The sequence below is a fragment of the Lactuca sativa genome, chromosome 7 (genome assembly GCF_002870075.4).
Source record: "Lactuca sativa cultivar Salinas chromosome 7, Lsat_Salinas_v11, whole genome shotgun sequence".
NCBI classification, from domain to species: Eukaryota; Viridiplantae; Streptophyta; class Magnoliopsida; order Asterales; family Asteraceae; genus Lactuca; species Lactuca sativa.
This window is the reverse complement of record NC_056629.2, coordinates 175,866,225-175,874,279: the sequence shown is the minus strand read 5'-3', so window position 1 is coordinate 175,874,279 and position 8,055 is coordinate 175,866,225.

Here is an 8,055-nt window from a genome sequence, read left to right as displayed (position 1 = left end):
TCCTAGATAAGTATGGGACTTGAAAACATAAAAATACCCATTTCCATATGAGTTTACGGTAGTAAACTCAAAGGGAAATGGCCTTGGGGCCGAAAACTCCTAAAAGGAGTGTCTTAATGCCCTAAACTCTTCCAAGGTTTAAACCACCAAGTAGAATTGCTTCTAGGAATCATGTAACACTTCAAAACACAAAATTACATTAAGTTTAGGAGATTACGGCCGTAAAATCAAGGGTTTACGACCGTAAACCCCTTGTGTGAGGTTTATTGAAGAGTAAACTCATGTATAGGGTCCTTTGGAACCCTAAACCCCTTTAACCTTGTCCCACAACAACTTAGATGCAACCCTTAGGACTTATAACACTTATACAAAGTGCTTTCATGTTCTAGAGTGTCCCAACTTAATTTATTAGTTATAATTTGGCTAATTAGTTATATATATGTTCATTATATGATAACTAGGTTCGTGTGTGTACAAGTCGTCGTTTGCCACCTAGCACAGTATCCGACATTTCAATCCAATCCACTCACCACAAGTGAGTTCATACCCCTTAACTAACCTTTGAAATACTTTTAAATGTTTTAAATTCTTTAATGGGGGGATACAAGTTGAATACTTATAGTTATTACATCAATCACATGTGATTAATAACTACAAAACCAATGATTTTATTACTGTTCAAACTGTTTATCAAACTGCTTTACAAAATCTTTTACTTATCAAATACTTTTACTTAAACTTTGTTATACTTATTATAAATTGCATGCCCGTATATGTATAGTTATATAAGCAATGTTTAAAAGGCTTAGAAATCAATCAAAGATCTGATACCACTGATTGATTTTAGCCATAAGAACTTTCCTATGTGCACATGCAAACCCTAATGCTTGGATCTAGGTTTCTCTAACTGAACATGCAATGTATCCAAGGCTTATAATTCTATATCTAGTGTAAACAATTGAATCATATCATATATAAAACAAATCTAGAATAATACCTTAAGTTGCTTGCTTGAAACTTCTTGTTCTTGGAGCTTAGAGTCACAATTGTCACTCCTCTAATGGCTTACAAACACCAACTAACAAGAGGATGATCTTGAGAGAGAGAGAGAGAGAGAGGGTAAGAAATCAGCTCTAGGGTTTCTTGCCTTGCATGAATGCCGATTTCCCTCACCCAAGGGATCTATTTATACTATGAGCTACTAGGGTTTCACCCTTAACCCTAATTGAGTAACTTAGACCCTAAGCAATCCAAAGATCCTCCTAGATATTAGGCTTGGACGATTTTAAGGTTTCCCAACCCTAAAATCTGTCCACCCTTATATCCATAAGGATACATAGCCCAAAACACAACTATCACACATTTGACAGTTTATGCCCCTTTATTCAATTAATCTCTTTAAGCCACCAAATTAATTCTTAATTAATTTATGACTTATATCAATCAAATAACATTATTATTCCTTTAATATATTACTCTCATAACATATTAACAATAATATCTCTTCTCTCTTTGCAAATCATCCTGTCAAGTTGCTAAGGTGAAGGCAACCCAAAAGGATCATGCACAACCGGGTCAAGTACTTACCAAATATAGTTACAGCCTTAGACACTAATCCAACAGGTCACTCATAGATACCACTCATGGTAAGTATAGTGAGAAGACTTGCCTCGCAAGCTCACAAGCAATTAACCTCATACTCGATTCCCGAACTAGCCTCCGCCTAACACAAAGGATAACTATCTCCAATTAATACTCTTTTCACGACTCTAATAACCGAAATTTATTCTTTCTCTCTCTAACTCTTGAAATGGATAAAAGACCATTTTACCCCTCCATGGTCTCCATTACTCATGTTTGACCAAACCCTAAAGTTAACAGAAGTCAAACTCGAGTCAACAGTCCATGTTTGACCCGAATCGCCGAGTGCACCTATGTGACTCGTCGGGTCCACTTGATTTCCTCAGAAGTCTCGTGAAGGTCCAGATCAGCTCGTCGAGTTGACACCCAACTCGCCGAGTTATTGCATAATCAAGCTCATCGGAACAAACCCTCACCGACTTGTCGAGTCGGTTCATCGACTCGGCGAGTCCATGTAAACTCATTCCCCATTCAGACGATTCTAAGCAGATCTACCACTCCAAACACTAGATCTAGCATCTCAAGACTCGGTTGTCATGTAAAGCTTTGATCTTTACGTTTATGCATGGTAATTTTGCTCCAACATACCAAAGCATGCTCTCACAAGCTTTTAAGCACAAAAATCCCCATGTGGATGAATAAAGTTGGGACCTTTGGACTCTAGGGACTTTACAAGGTCCAGATCTGAGGTTTAGACCACATGATAACTCTATATGCTCGAAGTCCCATCAAAAGGTGGAAGAAACCCTAATCTTCCATAGTCATGAGATCTAGGCAAATAAATAAGAAAGTTGCAAGCTTTTACCTCCCATTGTAGCCCTTGCATGAAGATACACTAGATCCAACCGATTCTCTTGCTTCCTTGGAGGATAATCTCTTCATCTACTCAAGAGGTGCACTAGTTTACTCCAAGTTTAGCTTCTAAGACCATCCTAGCTGACTACACACGTTTAGGGTTTTACACAGGAAGGTTAGGCAGCTGGGGAGGCAGAAATGAGGCATAAGTTCTCTTATATAGCCCCCCCAGCCCCGGTAAATTAGGGTTTCTCTGCCCAGCACCAACTCGGTGAGTCGGCTCTCTGACTCGATGAGTCCAATCATTAATCCCACGCGGTCAACACGACTCTACTCGACGAGTTCGACTCACAACTCGTCGAGTCCCTCAACAAACTTCAACATTAAACTCATGAATAATATACCTAGGAGTACGGATGTTACACGGTGGTGTAACGATGCTATAGCGGATTTTTTAATATTACATATAATTTAATAATTTTATATTATATTTATATAGAATCTATATATTTGAGTATTAAGTATTAAAACTATAAATCTATATAAAATTAATATCATAAAACCTAAAAAGTCATATAAAAACATAACATAATAATATAGTAATATAGAAACTACGTAGTGTCAAAGTGTCAAATAAAGTTTAATCGCATGGCACGGGTTCGACTTCCGAGTCAACATCATCCAAGGCATTCACCTCTTGATCAAGATCATTCCCCACATCTCTAATTAGGGTGAGCATTTGTATCGGACCGGACCGGTTATGGAGAATTTTATGGACCGTGGACCGGACCGAATGAGTCGTGTCCGTGTCCATGTCCGGGTCCAGGTCCGGTTTTTCGGTTTTTGGACCCGTTTGGACCGGTACAACTTTAATTGCATAGAGTATAAGTAATCTACATTGATGTATAATATTATAACTTGCAATTTGCAAAATTTAATTTTCCAAATAAAAGCAACTAACATATAAATCAAGTTCACCAACAAAAGTTAAACAATTTTAAGACAAACATACAAAAGTATTACCGTACCAACAAAAATCATAGTTTAAACTTTAAAATCAATCAAACTAACAAACTTCATAAACTCATAATCTAATCTTCCATTGGCCTCTTCCCCATATCATTGTCATCCATATGTAACATATTTAAAGCTTGTGCAGTCTCTACATAAACATAAATGAAAATGTTGTTAGTATTTAATAAAAAGTAATAATTGTATAAAAAAAGAATAAAGATTGTAATTTTTTTTATCCAAAGCTATATCATCATCGTTCAAGATGTCATCAACATTGTCAACTATCAGATTTGTAGACTTTATCACCCAATCTTAGGCGCATAACAAAGCTTCAACTATCAATGTTGATAAACTAGTCTAATACTCACTTACAACTCTACCACATGTGCTAAACGCGGACTCGAAATTATAGCATAAAATAATACTAAAAAGCTGAAATATTTCAGCTTTGATAGCTTTACTTTAAAGGATTGTAATTCAGTGAATATAATACCAAAATAAACAAAATTATAGTCTAAATTCATCTACAAACTGTAAACTAAATGTTGGAAAAAACCGGATGTCAATCCGACTTAAAACGAATGAGTTATGAGTGTTTAAAAAATGTCACAAATTACAAAATCTGGTTGAAAAGCTGAATTTTTTTTCAGCTTTGATAGCTCTACTTTGAAGGATTGTAACTCAGTGAATATAATACCAAAATAAACAAAATTATAGTTTAAACGCATCTACAAACTGTAAATTAAATGTTGGAAAAAATCTCCAGTCAATCCGAATCAAAACGAATGAGTTATGAGTGTTTAAAAAACGTCATAGATTACAAAATCTTGTTGAAAAGCTGAATTTTTTCAGCTTTGATAGCTCTACTTTGAAGGATTGTAACTCGGTGAATATAATACCAAAATAAACAACACATAGTTTAAATTCATCTACAAACTGTAAACTAAATGTTGGAAAAAACCGCAGATCAATCCGACTTAAAACGAATGAGTTATGGGTGTTTAAAAACGTCACAAAAATCTTAAACATGTCCAACCGGTTCTAAACCCGGTAAAAACCAGACCGAACCGGGAAAGAAACCAGACTGGACCGGAGAGAAATCTTAGAACCGAGAACCGGCCCGGGGGTCCAAAAAAACGGTCCAGTCCGGTTCACCGGTCCGGTTCAGTCCACCAGTCCAAATGCTCACCCCTATCTCTAATATCATCATCATCATCATCTCTATAACATTATCGTTTGCTCCTAATATTTGGTTGAGCGTCTACATTTGCTCCCATTGCTTCTTGCATATCTAACCAAAGAAGGTCATCACCACCATCCACAAAGTCTTGAAGCTTATCTTCCGTTGGTATTGTCCGATCATCATTCTCCTCAACATCTCGTAGCAAAATAGGATCCAAAGATTTGTTTTGTAAAGACATGAAATGCTTTTGCAACCTTTTGTTGTATTGGATGAATACAAGTTCATTTAGTTTTTGTTGAAAAAGACAATTTCTTTTCTTACAATGTAGCTACAACAAAAGAATTAAAAATATTTTAGTTAATATGTTAGATGTTCCAATCAAATTAATATCATTTATAATTATAAAAATACTTGTTAAAAATAGGTAAAAAAAACTTACATTGTCAAATGTACTTCAATTTCGTTCATAAGGTGAAGCACTACAAGTTTGACTAAGAATCGTCATCACGTACGACATTGAAAGGTAACCCTACCAAATAAGCCCAAAGCGTAATCTTTTTCCAAGCTACATTCTTTAACTTCTCTTTAATCGGGTTATTTTTATCCAATGTATTTTGTTTTCCTTTTCCATGGTCCGACTTATAAACATATCAATAGGACCCCGTATATTACTAGAACTTACAAAAAAAAAATAACTTGTGGGGTATCGTCTTGCTCATCCTCGTTTTCAGTAAGGTCTATACAACTTGTTGATCTAAGTATTTATGTTGTTCTTTTTATTTCCTTTTTTTCTTATCTTTTTCTTTCATTGATTCAAGCACTTTCTTGGTGATCTCAGTAGTCACCTTAGTGCAAGCAACTACATTTCCTCCCGTATGAGTGAGGTGTTCTTTTAACCTTGTGATCTCTCCATATACTCTTCTATCACACAAGGTGCACCAAATATTTTGTTTTTTTTATTGGATCCTTTTGAACTCCTCATTCCCAAGCCATATCTTTATTTACATTTACACTAGTTGTATTGGCATCCGATCTCGTATTAGTAGGAGTGGTGGGGGGCAGATTCACAGAAGCATGTGAAGAATTCCCTTCCATATTTGCCTATTTACAATTGATTAAACTTGTTTCACAATCACATGTCATTACTCATTATTCATTAACAGAATAACAACTTAATGTTTTATGTTCCTATTTCCTAAATCTTACCAGATTACATCACATGAGTACACAAACTGACAAACATAAATGGACAGTGGAACTTTTGCCCATACAAGTTTCGTTGACATACTCTACAAGTGACTCTCATATCATTAAGGTCAAAATAAATAGATTTTGATATCCATGTAACATAGATGTAAGAAACTGATCAGTGATATATATATATATATATATATATATATATATATATATATATATATATATATATATATATATCCCAAGTATGATCAACTATCTACTGATTCTGAATATACATGTGGCAATCGGAGAATAAGGACAAATTAAAGGAAAATTGAAGACTGTCATTGTGTTGAAACTTGAAACGGATTAAGTGAACACTGTCACCGTGTGGAAAAATTAAAGGAAATCACAGTGTGTGTGTCTCTACTGTCTAAAAAAGAAAGCATTAAAGGAAAAATTACATACCTGATACCTGTTAGGCTGTTGGAAGCCGATTAAGGGAGAAGGGAGTCGATGTTGTGGAGTATGGACCGTGGAGGTCGATTGAAGGGTAATGAAGAGTAAAGACCAAATTCAAGTTTTCGTGGTCGATTAATTAACGAGTTAGGTCCCAAGAAGAAGCCTCGCAGGTGTGTTTATCTTCGTCATAGCAGATCAAGCCTCAAGCCCTCATCAAGTCATGTTTGCCTTTCTGTCTTTGTGATCGGGTACTTTGAATGATTTTAATTTGGTTATTTATTGGGCTTTTTAAAATGCAAGTACCAAGCTCACTAATTTTTTTTTCATTGACAAATTAATCAAATGGCCCAAATATAATCAAATATGAAAGAAAATGAAAAAGCGGCCATAGTGTTGCTATCTCGGTCATGCAAATAGTGGTGGATAGCGGTTAATAGCGGCGCAAATTGCGGTACCGCGAATTGAAAACGCTAACTTGGAAATAGCGGCTGTTGACCACCGTGAAACGCTATAGCGGCGTTATAGCACAACTATAGCGTGCAATTGATAGCATATCGAGGTATATATAATATGATTTTCCAATAATTATCACCCTCAACTTTGTAAAATTTCACTTTGTCCCCTTAGCTTTAAAATTTGTAAAATGCATCTTCACACATTCGGCTTTAAACTTTGTAAAATGTCGTTTTAACCTCTTCAGCTTTAAACTTTGTATAACTTTGTATAAATTCGAGTTGTCAACATTTTGTCGTACATTTAGAATTCCGTTTGTTAATCTAAAAAATATATATTTGTTTTTTATATACGTATTAGTATAAAATCGATTTTGCCTTCATTTTGACATAATTTTTTTTCGTACTTATTTTTACATATGCTTCCTACGTATCAGTCTATCACACCCAAAACAATGAACGACGGAAATGTTCTGGGGCGGAGGAAGTCATGTTCAGTATCACAACAATGCAAAGTAGTAAACAAGCAACAACATCATCCATTGTATTAATAATATAATTTCATACAAGTGTGTTCTGTCAAGTTATATAGACACCAAAATATAAATCAAAATGAAAGATGAGTCTTGAACGAGCTCTATCTTCTCTAAACCTTGCACCGGTACCTGTCTACTGATGACCTGAGGATACAAGTTATTTTGAAAGAGAGTATCAGCTTTAAAGCTGGTGAGATCATAAGTATTTTAGTGTCTGTATTTGTAAGAAAGTATTTGTAAGTATGTGAAGTATAGGTATGTAAAAGTTTTGAACCTCCTAGAAAACCCTATGTTTCCTACTAAAAGTAGTCTTCTACCAAGGCATCTAGTATCTGTGCGTGTCTCTTGTAAGAGTGTGTATTTTCCCAAATCCGACTATCATTAACCAAAAATACAGTTTTTACATTACCGTGCATCGTGTGAATGTTCACGAAGTGAATGTAAAGGGAAAAATATTATAGTACTGTAGTGTCGTATTACGTAACTACTACTGTACTAACTACTTTAAACCAATTGCTATTTAAAGTAACATGTGATCAGCTTGTATCCTGCTACCGACTCTAGTAAAACGACGATGTAAGACGCCGTAAGAAATGACATTTGGCACCCGTAGACTTGCAAGTCCCACTGTAGCGAGCAACAAGGTGTAGGATAGTCAATCCAGTATAGATCTATACGCAAACTCATACACTCCCCAATTAAGGAGATTCTGGATACAAAAACGGTCATGGTAGGTAGTGCCATGCCCCATTTAGTGGCTCACATAACTGCATGAATGTATATGTAATGTATGTGC